The sequence below is a fragment of the Papio anubis genome, chromosome 6, assembly GCF_008728515.1.
Source record: "Papio anubis isolate 15944 chromosome 6, Panubis1.0, whole genome shotgun sequence".
NCBI lineage: Eukaryota > Metazoa > Chordata > Mammalia > Primates > Cercopithecidae > Papio > Papio anubis.
In genome coordinates, this window is record NC_044981.1 from 166,902,777 (window position 1) to 166,918,247 (window position 15,471).

A 15,471-nucleotide genomic window follows, 5' to 3' on the forward strand; every position below is an offset into this window, starting at 1 on the left:
GATGGCTGGGAGCAGCTCTCTGGTGTCCTCTCTGTCTTGAAGTCACCTCCCGCCTTCCCCAAGGTGGCCTGAGGGCAACCAGGTTTCTTCCTGGTCCTGTACCCCACAGCCAGCCATGTGCTCTGGGAAAGCAATGCACAGCCCAGGATGCCATGCCCACGTGGCCACAGAACCTGGTCCTGGAGTGGCACATGCTGGCTCGCTCTGTCCCCACCTCTCTCTGTCTCCATTTCTCCCTGTATCTCTCCATTCCTGTCTCTGTTTCATTGCTCCTTGTCTCTCTCTCTCTCTCCATCTCTCTCTGTCTCTCCATCTCTCTGTCTCTGTCTTCATCTCTGTCTCTCTCCATCTCTGTCTCTGTCCATCTCTGTATGTCTTCATCTATCTCTCTCCATCTCTGTCTCACTCTGTCTCTCTTTATCTCTGTCTCTCCCCATCTCTGTCTCTGCCTCTCTCCATCTCTGTCTTTCTCCATCTCTATCTCTTCATCTCTGTCTGTCTGTCTCTGTATCTCATCTCTGTCTCTCTGCATCTCTCTGTCTCCATCGCTGTCTCTGTCTCTCTCTGTCTGTCTCTCTCCACCTGTCTCTCTTCATCTCTATCTCTGTCTGTCTCTGCTTCTCTCCATCTTTGTCTCTCTTCATCTCTGTCTCTGTATCTCTTCATCTGTCTCTCCATCTCTCTCCATCTGTCTCTATGTCTGTCTCCATCTCTGTCTCTCTTCATCTCTGTCTCTGTCCATTTCTGTATCTCTTCATCTCTGTCTCTCTCCATCTCTGTATCTCTTCATCTCTGTCTCTGTCCATCTCTGCATCTCTTCATCTCTGTCTCTCTCCATCTCTCTGTCTCTCCATCTCTGTCTCTCTGTCTCGGTCCCCATCTCTGTCTCTGTCTCTGTCCATCTCTGCCTCTCTCTGTCTCTGTCTGTATCTCTCTGTCTCCATCTCCATCTCCGTCTCCCCACCTCCCGCTCACCAAGGCTGCTCCCCTCACCAACTCCCCTACCCCGTGGCTTCTCCCTATCTCTGACCCAACAGGGACTGAGTGCAGCAGGGGCCCTGGGGGAGGTCTGGGCTTTCTACTGCCTTCTGGTTACAGCCTCTCCTCCCCCATATCTGTCCTTCCTCCTGGCCTAGTGAGTCCACATTTTATTTATGTGTGAGTACATGTGACAACCAATAACTAATGTCCAAATTGAAAAGGAAATATAACACAAACTTATCTTAGTTTGTACGATATCAACTTTCTGTCTCAATCCAGGTCTTGTACAAAAAGTATTGATTGAGGCAAACCCCAGGTGCAAAATAGAATTTTAGTGAAATTCAGCCCATTTCACTTACGTAACTCCATCAAGGGCCTATAATAATGGCACTTATGGCTGAATAACGAACAGTAATGTGCTTGGAATGTGAGTAGAATGTAAGCTACCCACGTATACAGTCTTTCCTAGGAAAGGCAACATCCTATCTTAAATTAAGTTCAAGTGCTAATGCATATGAGAGATCTTGGTAAAATTGTGAAATGCGCTTTGATGTAAGCCATCCTTACTGCATGTGGCCGAGAAGTTCACCTCTACTTTATAGCAAGTCCTTCAATTTACCTGCTTGGACAGGCATGGATATTCATGGATGGGCTCCCTAAAGCAGATATATCTACTCATTTCTTAAAATATTTGCCTACACAGTTAAGACCTATGTATAGAGGCCCGGCTGGGATTAAGGAGCTCGCCTGAAGTATCCAGAGTGGTGGACGGTATGGCTGGTCCCAGGATCAACACACTCAATGCCTGTGTGACACACCCCAGCTGTGTGGCCTGGGTGTGTTGATCACACTCTCCGAGCCTCAGTTCCTCCAAGGACAAAAGACAATAATCTGTCTTGTCTAGCACTGGGTTTGCAGAGGGGCCACCACCAATGCAGGTGAAGAGCCCAGCCTGGAGCCTGGCTGAGAGGGCGGGGATGGAAGATGTCACCGTGGAACAGTCACATGAGAGTGCTTTGGAAAGTTAAGGCACCACGGAATCTCCAGGTGTGCTCTTGCTACCGGGCTGTGACCTGCCTGTCCACGCGCCTGCAGGGTGTGGGTACATGTATATTAAGTGTGCTGATGAGATCGCGTGCATGCCCAGCAGGCCTCCCGCCCTCCAGGCATGTAGACACCTGGGCACAGCGCCTGAATAGGGAGGTCTAGGAGCCAGGTGTTTGGCGCCATATGCGCGTCTGTGGAATTTGGCTCTGCAGAAGTGACTCAGCGACCAGGCACTCAGGGCCCCCGGCTGCTGAAGCAAGGGTAGAGCCCGGGCCGCCCAGGCAGGTACTGTTGTCCAGACTTTCACCCAGGAATGCTTCTTCCAGCTTTTCTAAAAGGGACACTGGCATAGGTCCTAGCCTAGAAATAAACAGCCAGGAAACCCTACCCCTGAGACATCTCTGCCACCAGCCTCCTGGTCAAAGGCAGAGCCTCCTCAGCCCCGGGCCTGCCCTACCCACCTGAGGCTCCCCAGTCTGAGCTGGTCAGCTGGGTTAGCTCCCTGCACTCCCTCCTCAAGTCCCTGGCCACCCCAGCAGGGTCAGGGTCCTCCAGTCTGAAAGGATGGGAAGTCAGAGAAGCAAAAACAAAACCCCAGATGTCATCTCATTACCACTGCACAGTAGAACTGAGCTGGGGGGTGCACTTCACACAGCCTCGCAGCGATGGTCTCAGTGGCCCCTAGGACAGCAGGCCTGTGAGGTGCTATGAAGATCCTCATTCCCGTGAGAAACCTGTGGCCCAGGCAAGCCTGGGGGCCAGGGACTCGCAGCTCCTTAGGGGCAGGGGTGTTGAGGTGCTGGGCCAAAGGCGGCTTGTAGATGCCCTGAAGCAGGTGCCGCTGCATGTGCAGGTTCAGAAGGGGAGACCCACAGCCTATGCCTCCCGTTCGGTGGCATCGTCATCACTTGCTGGCGTGTGGGTTAGAGGCCCGTCCACATGCTCCCTCCCAACGCCCGTGTCCAGTGAGAAGGGGAGACCCACAGCCCATGCCTCCTGTTTGGTGAATGTGCAGGTTCAGAAGGGGAGACCCACAGCCTATGCCTCCTGTTTGGTGGCACTATCGTCACTTGCTGGCTTGTGGGTTAGAGGCCCGTCCACATGCTCCCTCCCTATGCCCGTGCTTACTGGACTCTTGAATGCAATATTAGGAGCTCATAGGCAGATGCTGCCCACCAGTGAAGGGGACATGAAGGCTCAGGGTGCCCACCTGCCTCCCGGCCTCTCCTCCGCTTGGGCTGTCTCCTCCCGGCCATCTCCTGGGACCTCATCCTGGTTCCTTCCTCACTGGCTGCCCCTGCCTGTCTCCCGCCTTCTGACCCCTATCCCAGGAAGTCTGGCTGTCCCTGTGACCAGAGGGGACCCAGCTCCACAGACACAGTTGTTTGCCTCTCGTGGGTGGTGCCAGCCTGAGGGGAACTCTTAGCCTCTGTGGAGAACAAACATGCCCTGCAGTCTCTTCTTCGCTCTGCTGCCAGGCTAAGTCTTTATTTGTACAGAGGACGAGTGGTCTTGAATCAGTGGAGGAGGCTGGAGTCCTTGACACTTCACTGTACACATAGATACGTGGAAAACTGGAGAACAAACCAACTTTAAACACTTATTAATGGGCGACCTTGAAGATGGGGAACAGTTACCCTCTGAGTGTGCTGTGCTTCTCCAAATTCAACCCACGAGCAAATGCCTGTCTTGAGGATCCGCTGTGTTTCCTGGGCTAATGTCCCATCTGTTGTTCAGTGCTGACGCTACACTGGAGTTGGGTTTCTGCCATGAGGGAGGCTAGTGGTGCTATGCTGACCAGATGCTGGGTTTCTGCCATGAGGGAGGCTGGTGGTGCTGTGCTTACCAGATGAGCTGTTGTTGTTTTTTAACTATATAGTGACATTTATTCACAATTTGCAGTTACCAAAGCAAACATTTGTTATTTGTCCCCACATCGTAGAGGACTACATGTTATTTTTAATCTCATTATACAGCTGAAAAAATGAGGCTCAGACTTTACCCCAAATTGTAGTATGGTCACATCTTTTGGCCAACGCTCTGAGGTTCCTTTATGCCTCGCTAGCACAAAATGCACATCCTCAGGATCAGCTAGTGTGTTTGTAAGGCCAGTGTTTACTTTTTCTCCCAATTTTTTATTATGGTAAGTACAGCTAACAAAAAGTGTACCGTCTTAACCATTTTTAAGTGTTCAGTTCAGTGGCATTAAATACATTCCTACGTGCAGACACCACCATCATCTGTCTCCAGAACTCTTTTTGAGTAGGCAGTCTTATTGCAATTAAAAAATAATTTATAGATGAGACAGCAAATAAACGGATTTTAAAACATGGCCTCCAGGGATCCCATCCAGTGCCTGGGGTCAGGGGCACCCGGGCTCAGGGGCAGTCTCCTCCATGGTGAAGTCACAGGGCTCAGGGTGGTCTCCTCCACCTTGACCTCACAAGGCTCAGGGGCGGTCACCTTCACCATGATGTCACCGGGCTCGGGGTAGTTTCCTCCACCGTGACGTCACCGACCTCGCTGGTGGTCTCCTGCACCGTGACGTCATCGACCCGCGGGTGGTCTCCACCATGACGTCACCAGGCTCGCGGGTGGTCTCCTCCACCATGACGTCCGTGGCGTCTGATGCTTGTGCTCCCAGAGAGTGGGGTTCAGCCTCAACACGTTTAAAGCTCCCTGTTCATGGCCGCAGGGGACGGTCACTCGTCCAGCCCAAGCAGGGGACGTGGGCTCCGTCTTGAGACCAGGGAGTCCGGTGGGCAGAGGCCCAGTCAGCGCTGCATTAAGGGCTGGGAGGCCCCGCCAGGTCTGGGGAGGGGCTGTGACCCTCACTGATGGGCGTGGGGAGGCGCCGGCACGTCTGGGGCGCACACCTAGGGGACCCCACCTCCAGAGCCATCTGATCCCATCTGCACGACGACGGAACCACACAGCCCAGGAAGGCCTGCGAGCGGCCGCCCCTCACCGCAGCTGCCGCGCCAGGAAGGCGGCCCCACAGGCCTGTAGCTGAGGCGGGAGGGACGCGGCCCGCCTGTTTCCTGCCGCTTGGGGCGGCCTCGGGCGGCCTCCATAGCATCCTACCCCAGCGCCTCCCATGACGCGCGTCCGCCCCCACCCTGGGAACCCCTCGGCCACCGCCTCGGTGCCTGAGCTCGACCCTTTCCTCAGTTGTGGCCTCAGGGCTCCCCTCCGTCCTCGTGCCCGCCGCGCTCCTCAGAAGCCCGCGGGTTCCCAGCGCCTGCGCGCCATCTTTCCTCAGTCCGCGCGGGAAGCGGCGCCGAGCACTGCCAGGCTGGCGAGACCTCCCGTGCGGCGCGAACGCAGCCTGAGGAGAGCCAGAGAAGGGCGCCACCTCCCACGGCGGAGCTGGGAGGGGGCAGAAGGCAAAGGCGGGAAACGCTGCTCACCACGGAGCCGGGATGCACGGGAGGGCGGGCGCTAGAGACTGCCCTGCCGAGAGGCCCCACCTAGGGCGGCCGCCGGGATCCACACGGAGGGCGGAGGGAGCGAGGGGCTGAGGCCGGGGCTCCCGGCGGGGCCCGAGAAGAGCGCGCTAGCCTCGGGCGGTTCTGAGGGGTCAGGCCAGAGCTGCAGGCCCGGGCCCAGGGCCTTCTGCGAGGCCGGGCTGCCCGGATCCCGATGCGGTCCCGACCCACTTCAGAGAGGGGCATCCCAGGAGCCTCACAACCGCAGGAGTCAGCGGGAGATGCTCTGCGCTGGCATTGGAAACCCCAGCCCCACAGCTGTGTCGGCCCTGGCTCAGCGCAGCGCACAGCGGAGGCAGTTTTCTCACCTGAGGCCGGGAGAAAAATACCTGCCCTAACATAGTCACGTGGCCGGTTTGAGGATTGAAATGTTTGAAGCAAAGCGACTGTTCTAGAAGGTGCTTTATAAATTTTTAAGTTTTCATGCTTAGATAGAATATAAACTTTATTAAATTGTCAATATTCAAATGCTTTCAATCTACAAAACAACGATTAACTGTGATCAACCTAATATTAATGTTATTTTGTAAAATGGGACGCAGAAGGAAGAGCGCCTTTAAAGCCCCGTGGCTTGCACTGTTTTGGGGGCTCCTTCTGCAGTTCCCCGGTCAGGAAGTCCTGGCGACATTAGCCCTTCGGATGAAGTCCGCCTTCCACGAAGCGGCTCTGACTACCCCGCCAGAGGGACGGCCAGCCTTGCCGGGTCCCACTGCACCGTCTACCATGGAGCTGCCGTCGCCGCGCTGTGTGCTGACCGACCAACCAGAGTGGGTCACCGAGGCCCACCACACTAGCAAGGTGAAGACAGCAAAAGTGTGAGCTTAGTGTAGACTGCTACAAACTACACTTTTCTCGCCCCCAGGGCAACAGTTTCCTGGACACGTGGAGAGATGGATGTGTGGATGGAGAGGTGACACACCGACGGAGGGGTGGATGCATGGACGGAGAGGTGGACGCGTGAATGGAGAGGTGGACATGCCGGTGGAGAGGTGGACATGAGGATGATGCCCATACAGGTGGTTGAAAGAACAAGCTCTGGTCTGCGTTGTTGGTGCCGTCTTAGAGCTGGTGTGGTCAAGGGCCTGTGCTGGAAACCATGGCAGGCATCATCAGGGCATGATCTAGGGCCTCTCATGCATATTTGAAGTGAGGGATCACAATTTCCACGCAAAGACTGTCAATCTCACCAATACTATGGTATACAGATGCTCCTTTATAGGATAGGCAGAACTAGTCTCAGGTTCTTAACCCATATATATCCTTTGTGAATTCTAGTTCAGATTCACTAGAGACATGTAATTATTTCCACAAATCTTCCCATAAACCTGTGCAACGTTACTATTCTGTTATTTGGAGAATGAGGTCCAGAGAGCCTGGGACAGCTTCCTGTACCTGAGTAGTCCCCACAGATGTGAGGGAAGCACACACTGAACGGTGCTGTCTAGAGAGTCGACTGCCCTGGGCACCCAGACCTTGCAGCACACCCCCAATCCAGGCCAGAGGCAGCAGGGCTTGTACAGAGCCCACCCTCTCCACACCCACCAGTGCTTTCAGGCCCATCTCCCCAAACACATGATCCCTTTAGCAGCACTGTTTCCTCTCTGTGGGCAGTCGGAATGGAGCCAATGGCTCCGAACTTCCACTTGACACTCAACTGGCTGGCAACAGGCAAGAGGCTGTGTGCTTTGGGAGGAAGAGTTGAAACCTAGCAGACGCCAATCTCCGAGGTGGAGATAAGCTAACCCAGGGCCTAATACTAATGAAAGGCCTCCATTTTTTATTTTCAGTACTTCATTCTCCATGCAGTTTTACCTCCTGTCACAAAATGACATGATTGAGAGGCAGCATTTTCTTTTCCATATTTCTATAAAGGCACATACTCTTACAAATGTTAGTCCTATTTCCAGACACACTGCCAATAAAATGGTATGAATTACATATAAAAGCATTAATATGCTAAGTGCAAATGTTTGAAATATATAACAATTTTAAGAAATTCTGATTTGGTGCTTTATTTTTTACTCTACTGTTAATATTGCTATCAACAGAATCATATATGTACGTGTGCACACACACCCCTGGAAATGCTCAGACCACTCCTGATTTCCAGGAGACTTTCATAGTATCCTCACAGAGCAATGTTTTCCATAGAGCAGGTTTCTAATGGATGCTTCATTATTGAGGAAAGGAAGGAAGAAAGGAGGGGAGAGGCAGGGAGGAAGGGAGTGACTTAGCTGTCTTCATTGTGAAACTTCAGACTGGGCTCTGAGGGGCTCCCTGTCTCAGCTCTCACATCAGTAAGAGAGGGACCTGCCCTGCCTGATAGTGCCATCATGGTTGCTGGGACCATTGGCTCAATTGGGAGGAGGTGAGTTTTTTTAATCTCCCTCAGGGCACTTTGGGGAGAAGGCAGTGGCCTGCAGTGATTTAGGGTGTGGGTTCTGGGTCAGACAGACCCGAATTAGCTGACCTCCATCAGTGTAGGTGACATCTCCAGGCCTCAGCTTTCTCGCCTGTGAGTAGAGAATAAGTGTGTAGGATTTGATGAGTTAGTAAATGTCAGTGGGCAGCACAGGAGTGTACTTCAGGTCAAAAAAAATTGTAGTTATTGTTAACAAAGAGTAATAAACATGAAAATACTTGGAAAATGTACAAATGCTTTGAAAATGTAATGTGTTATTACAGAATTACTAACTGTGACAGACTAGGCCTTCATCAGCACAGAGCATTGTCCTTAATGGCAGAAATCCACCTGTGGTTTGCAGCATGGCCTCCTGCCCCTCGGCCTCCTACTCCGTCTCACCATCTGCACTCAACAAGCTGCCCCGACCCTCGGAGGGCAACTGAGTCAGGCCTCGGTGAACTGTGCAGGTTGCTGTCCTCAGCACATGGAAGCTGCTTTGGCAGGAGCTCCAAAAGTGGTGAGTGGCAGCTGGGAGTGAACTGCAGGTGATGCGCTTTGGCCAGAGGCAGTGGGGGCCTCAGACACTTTAGAGTCAGGAAACTGTGGGATGGCGGTGCTGCTGGAGACCACGTAAGTGAGGAGGACACAGCTATAAGAAGGTGGCCGCCTGGTCTCCCAACAGCAGCAAACCAAACGGATCCAGGAAACTTCCCATTAGGACCAAGTGCATCATCCACCTCCTGTGGACCAAAAGTCTGCTGGCTAATGATAGCTGTTTGGGTGACCGCTGGTCCAGGAGAAAGAATTCGAAGCTCTTGCACCATATTCCTGGTCTGAGGGGCTTCTCCGCAGGAGACCCCAGTGGGAAACAGCACTTAGTGGGTTTGTCTTACAGAAGGTTCAGGATTCTCTTGTTCCTTTCGCCATTGGTCCTTCATCTGCACAGGGGAGCCACGCACTTCGTGAACCCAAGGCTCCTGTGATCCCTGTACGCTTGGCGACTCATAGGAGACATTGACTTTGGACAGGCAAGTCCCTGTCAGTTGGAATGAGGGGCCTGGGCCAGATGGCTCTGAAGCAGATCCACAGCTCCTCTCTCCTTCTCACAGTGTGTTTTCCCCCTGGCCTATCCCACATTTGGTGAATGATACTGGGCACTGTCAACCGCCAGAAACCTGGAGCCAATCCAGCCTTCTCTCGTTCACTTGACTTCATGCCTTTGCCTTTGCATGTGTGTTTTCTAGGCATCAGTGTAGAGCCCGCCCTGGGCATGGGGGCACAGGGGCCCTGTCCCTGCAGAGATCATGGTCTGTGAAGGAAGCTAAATATAAAACAAACAGCCACACACAGAAATATATAATTCCACGTTGCCATAAATGTGAGGCAAAGTATAGGGTATTGTAACAGGAGGACTTAATTTAGGTTTGGAGACTGGGCAAGGCCTTTCACGGAGGAGATGTTTACAGAGGAGCGAATCACTCACTGTTAGGAGTCTGGTGAAGAATTCAGGGCTGAGCATCGCAGGAACGGGAGGACCATGAGGAAATGGCCTTGAAGCAAGAAACAGCTTTGCGAATGAAGGCTCAGGCTGGGAAACTCAGGCATGGGTCATGGTAGGCAGGTGCTACATTACTTCTTGGATGGTCCAGCTTGGCGGTTGCAATGAGGGAGAGGCCCTGGCCCCCAGGAGCAAGCCAGCACAGGCAGGGGAGGGGCTTCACCTGGGGTGGGCTTGGGAGAAGTCTTTGATTGAATGGCACCCCAGTGGCCACAGCCCCTGGACCCCTAGACTGTGGGCCTGGATGTTTCCACATCTTCTTTCAGTCTTATGCGTCCCCAAGACCTGCCCCTGTCTGCACAGTGCCACTCCAGTGTCTCCTCCCCTCGGCCCCACTGTCCATCCCTGGCCTGAACCATCCACACTCTCCTGCCTCCGCTCCCGGCTCCCAGTCTTGTCACCCACATGGTATTTTACTGCTGCTGTAGAGAGATATTCCGAACCCAGTTGGATCTCTGCTCAATCTAAATTGCCCTTGACAGCTCCCCATGGTGCTGAGATCCAGCATAAGTTACACAGAGCCCTCTGTGATCTGTCTCCACCCTGTTCCACTCTCCCTCACGTCTTCCCCATGAAGCCACCTCTCAGCCACATGGAAACTCTCATGGTTCCCAAATGTGAGAGGCTCTCTCACCATTTGCCTGGCCTGGGCTGTTCCCTTCTGGAAGCCCTGCCCTCCACGCTCTCACCCTCACGATTCTCCTCCCTCTGTTCGGGGTTCTGAGTCCCTGAGCTCCCACCCTTCTTTTCCATCAGGCCCAAAGCCTGTGAATATACCAGGGATCAATTGCTACAGGCAGGTTCCCTGGCCTGCCTTCCCACCAGCCTGTGAGACCCTGGAGGTAATGACCTACATCTTTGTCTCCATAACCTGCACCCGACACAACATTGGGGATCTCAAAAAAAAAAAAAAAAATTGTGGATGAAAAAATGCCTCTCTATTCCTCTTGGACTCTTCATTCTTTAGGAAAACAAAGAGGCAGTCTATGAGTCATGATGTCTTGGACTTAGCGATGTGACAATTTATATGGTGTATGGCACAAATAGCTAAATGGGGGTAATCTGAGGAAAATAGGGCACTGGGTTTCTGAGAGAATTTCCTAAAAACCCCAAATTATGGTTGCCATTTCAAGGAGTGATGAAATTTCTTTTTGGCAAAGTTGTTCTCTCAAACTTCCATTCTCAGCAATAAGCTTTGTTGCAGAACAATGGCAAAGCACACCTTCAATTCTGCTTGTTTAGTTACTCAGTTTGCAGAAACCAAGGCCAGGCCTCCAATGGGACTTTTTAAGGAAAATGGCCTTCATCTCTTGGCTCACCATGGTCTAATCAACATTTTTTTCAGGATGAGAAATTGTTTGCAGTGAATGCTGACTGCACGTTTGCTTTGTGCCATGCATTGTTCTGAGTGTGTCGCAGGCATTATCTTATTTATTTCTCACAGAAGGCTGACTGCACAAGTCATTTTATTATCCCAGTTTTACAAATGAGGAAACTGAAACCACAGAGAAGTCGACTAACTTGCTCAAGGCCACACAGTTGGTAAGTGCTAGAGCCATAATTCAAACGCAGACCATCTTATCCACAATTAGCTACAATTCTGCCTTGTCATATTTTCTGTGAGGGTTTGATTTTCAATTTTGGTCCTGTGATTTTTAAAGTATTATTGTGATTCTTCTCCAGATGTCCAGAAGGTGCGTTCCCTTGGTAGGGAGGAGAGAGTATTGATATCCCCCCACGTCTCTCAGGAACCTCTCACCAACAGCTTTTACAGGGGATGTGAAGAGTTTCTTTTTTCACTGGGGCTCTCAGTTCTAATAATCTTCCACACCATTTTGTGAAAGAGGAGGTGCCGAGCTGTGCCTTTCACTGGTAGAGAAGCTTCACAAGAGCCAAAGCCCCCCTGGCCGGTCTTTCTCAATCCGGTCCACCACGTCTCATTTCAGCACATTCCCAAGTTCATAGGGACACAAACAAGAAGCCTTGGCGATACCTACACTGATACTATTCTAACCAAGAGCCCAGATTTATTCTCACCAGAGAGGTAGGGGAATGTCTCCTTCTCTAAGCTTAATGAGGTAGAATACATTCTTCTCCATCGTTACTGAGGGAAGAAGAGCTCTCTTTCTCCACAGTTACTAAAGACGGAAAGTCTCTCCTTCTCCACAGTTACTGAGGTAGGAGAATCTCTCTTCCACAGTTACTCAGGTAGCAGCACTGTCCTCTACAGTTAACAAAGTAGAATCTATTCTTCTCCACAGATAGTAAGGCAGGAGACTCTCTCCTTTTCCACAGTTACTAAGGAAGAAAAGTTTTTCTTCTCCAGTTACTGAGGAAGGAGAATCTCTTTTCTCTACAATTACCGAGGTAGGAGAATCTCTTTTTATCCACAGTTACTGAAGTGGAAGAATCCATTCCTCCTTGCATTTACTGAGACAAAAGAATCTTTCTCCAGTTGCCGTGGTAGGAGAATCTCCCCTTCTCCACAGTTACTAGGTTAGAGAATAGATCTTTCTCCAAAGTTACTGAGGAAGAAGAATCCATTCTTTTTGACAATTACTTGGGCAGAAGAATCTTTTCTTCACAGTTGCTGAGATAGGAGAACCCATTCCTCTCCACATGTACTAAGGAAGGAGAATGTATTTTTTTCCACAGTAGCTGAAATAGAAGAATCTGTGCATTTGCACAGTTATGAGTTGGTAAAATCCATTATTATCTATGGGTACCAATGTAGAGGAATGTCTCTTCCTCCTCAGTCTCCACAGTTACTCAACTAGGAGAATTCATTCTTCTCTACATCTACCAAGAAGGTAAAAGAAGCCATTCTTCTCCATAGTTACTTACATAGGAAAATAAATTCTTTACCACAGTTATTGAGGTAGGAGAATCTCCTCTTTCATGCAGTTACTGATTAGGGAATTTGTTCTTCAGTTTCTAAAGTTTAAAAAATCCATTCTTGTCCAGTTACTCAAGTTGGAGAATTTACTCTTCACTGTAGATGCTGTGGTAGGATAATTCCTCCCTGCAATTACAGAGGTGGGAAAATCTCTTCTGCTCCCTTGCCGGGGTAGGAGAATCCTCTTTTTCCCAACAATTAAGGGAAGATAATATTTTTCTGCACAGTTACTGAGTGAGGAGGATCTTTCCGTTTTTCTCTACAGTTACTAAGGTAGGAGAATCTATCTTCTTTCATTGTTACTAAGGTAACACCCTTTATCCTCCTCACAATAACCAAGGTAGGAGAATTCATTTTCACAGTTACTGAAGGAAGAGAACCCATCCGTTTCCAGAGTTATTAAGATAGGATAATCCATTCTTCTCCACAGTTACTGAGATACAGGAATAAATTATTCACTACAGTTACTGAGGTAGGAGAATATCTTTTTTCACACAGTTACTAATTAGGAAAATTCATTCATATACACAGTTATTGAAGGAGCTCTCTCCTTCCCAGTTACTGAGTTTTAAAATAAATCCTTCCTTCTCCAGTTATGCAGGTAGGAGAATTTATTCTTCTCCACACGTATTGAAGAGGGAGAATTCATTCTTCTCAACAGTTACTGTGGTAAAAGAATCTCTCCTTCTACAAAGTCACAGAGGAGGAGAATCCATTTTCCTCCACAGTTACTGCAGGAGTGTAATCTCTTCTTCAAAGTTCTGAATTAGAAGAATCCATTCTTCTCCACCTGTACTGAGATAGAAGAATCTCTCTTCCTTTTACTGAAGTTATGGAATTTGTTCTTCCCCATTTTTACTGAGATAAAAGAATCATTCTTCTCCACAGTTACTGAGGTAAGACAGTCCATTCTTCTTCACAGTTACTAAGGTTGGATCCATTCTTCTCAGCAGTTATTGAGGGAGAAGATTCTCTCCTTCTCTGTAGTTACTGAAGTACCAGAATGTATCCTTCTCCACAGTTCCTGATGTAGAATAATAAAATCTTCTAGATACTTACTAAGGTAGGAGAATCTCTTCTCTGCAGTTACTTAGGTTGGTGATTTCATTCTTTTCTACAGTTATTAAAGGAGATCTATTCTTCCTATAGTTGTTGAGGTTAAAAAAAAATCCATTATTGTCCACTGTTACTGAGATAGGAAAGTCTCTCTTTCTCTACAATTAGTGAGGTAAGAGAATTCATTCTTCTCCACAGATACTGAGGTAAAAAAAACCTTTCATCCTCCACAGATATGAAAGTTACAGAATCTATTCTTCTTCTTAGTGACTGAGATAGGGGAAGCCATTCTTCTCCACATGTAAATAGTGCAATCTCTCCGTGTCCACAATTACAGATATAGGGAAATTTGTTATTCTCCATAGTTACTGGGGTAGAAGAATGCAATATTCCTCACAGGTACTGAGGCAGGAGATCTTTTCTTCCTCCAAAGACAGTAAAATTTATCATTTTTTCATAACTGAGGAGGTAAGTGAATCAATTCTTTTCCAGTTACTGAAGTAGGAGAATGCATGCATCTCAACAGTTTCTGAATGAGGAGAATTCATTTTTATCCACAGTTATAATGTAGGAGAATCTCTCCTCCACAGCTACTGATGTGGAAGAATCCTTTCTTTCCCACAGTTCCTCACATTGGAGAATCTATTCTCCACAGTTACTGAGGAGGAAAATCTCTCCATATCCACAGTTATCGAAGTAGAAGAATCTATTCCTCTCTACTTACTGAAGTAAGAGTTTCTTTCCCTTCTCCCCAGTCACTGAAATAGGAAAATTCATTTTTTCCAGTTACTGAGGTAGAAGAATCTTTCTTCACAGTTACTGAGGTTAGAGAATGTCTTCTTCTCTACAGTTACCAAGGTAGGAGAATCTCTCTTTATCCACAGTTACCTAGGTAGGAAAATCCCTCTTCTCTGTAGGAGAATCTGTTCTTCTCCATAGTTCCTGATGTAGAAAAACACATTTTCCTCCACAGTTACTAAAGTAGGAAAATCTATTCTTCTTCACAGGTACTGAGGTAAATCAGTCTTTTTCCACAGTTACTGAGGTAGGAGAATTCATTTTTCTTCTCAATTACTGAAGTAAGAGAATCTCTTCTTTCATTGTTCAACAGATTTCACTGATATAGTTCTAGGCCATTGATCCCTAGGGCAAATTGTGGCCTAGGCAGGTCATGATCCACAATGTGTCATTATGTCCTGTGTGTGATCATTGTGTATTTTAGCTCCATCACCATGGATGTGGATAATGTAATCACCATGGATGACGCAGGGCTGATGCTGATGCAGCCTCTTCACTACAGAGTCAACTTGGTTCATTTCCCTGGTGGACATCCTGGTGACTCTGGGACAGAAGCAAGGCACCGGCTTTTACACCAGTGGAGTTAATTCTGTGCTTTCAACTGCTGATTGTATTTCCATTACATGGAAGACTGAGAGTCCTCTTGCTGAAGACTGTATCTAGGAAATGCTCACATGAGATGGTATACAAGGATCATTGTAGACTTTGTCTGAAAGCAGGGTGCAAGACCACTGTTGCTTCCAAGACTTTGGCGCATTACACATTTCCACCTTTGTTGCCTGCAGGCATGACTGAGTTTGGCTAGTAAAATGTGAGCGAAAGGAATGTGTCACACATGTGGGTAGAAGCTTTGAGAGTGAACACATGGTTTCCCATGTTTTTACTTTCCTTCTGTTGTAACAACCAGCAATTTTCAGTTAGAACTTCCTCAGCCTGAACTACTGAACAATATGCAGAAGAACTGCTACTGACTGGCAGTGAAAGTGCAGCATAAGCACAAAATAAACCTATTGATTTTTGTTCTTTAAGATCGTGGCATTGTTTGTTAGCACAGCATAACTTAGTCCATCCTGACTGACAACAATAAACTCTTTAGATTACTTCTCTAGGATTCATGATTCCATGTGTCCAAGCATTTTATACACTAAATCAACATGAATGCATGGGCAGGCATATAGCCTACATAATACCTGCATTGCAAGAAAACCTAAGTCTGAAATAAACCTAAGCCCACCCACTGAAA

At 48.9% G+C, this 15,471-nt stretch overlaps 1 long non-coding RNA gene across 1 annotated transcript; it reads left to right on the top strand.

The window, feature by feature from the left end:
* Nucleotides 1–5,007: 5,007 nt before the first annotated feature.
* Nucleotides 5,008–15,256, top strand: LOC103881377. Its single transcript, XR_001899071.3, has 2 exons — nucleotides 5,008–12,288; nucleotides 14,653–15,256. It is a non-coding gene; the product is annotated as an uncharacterized LOC103881377 (long non-coding RNA).
* The last annotated feature ends 215 nt before the right edge of the window (nucleotides 15,257–15,471 follow it).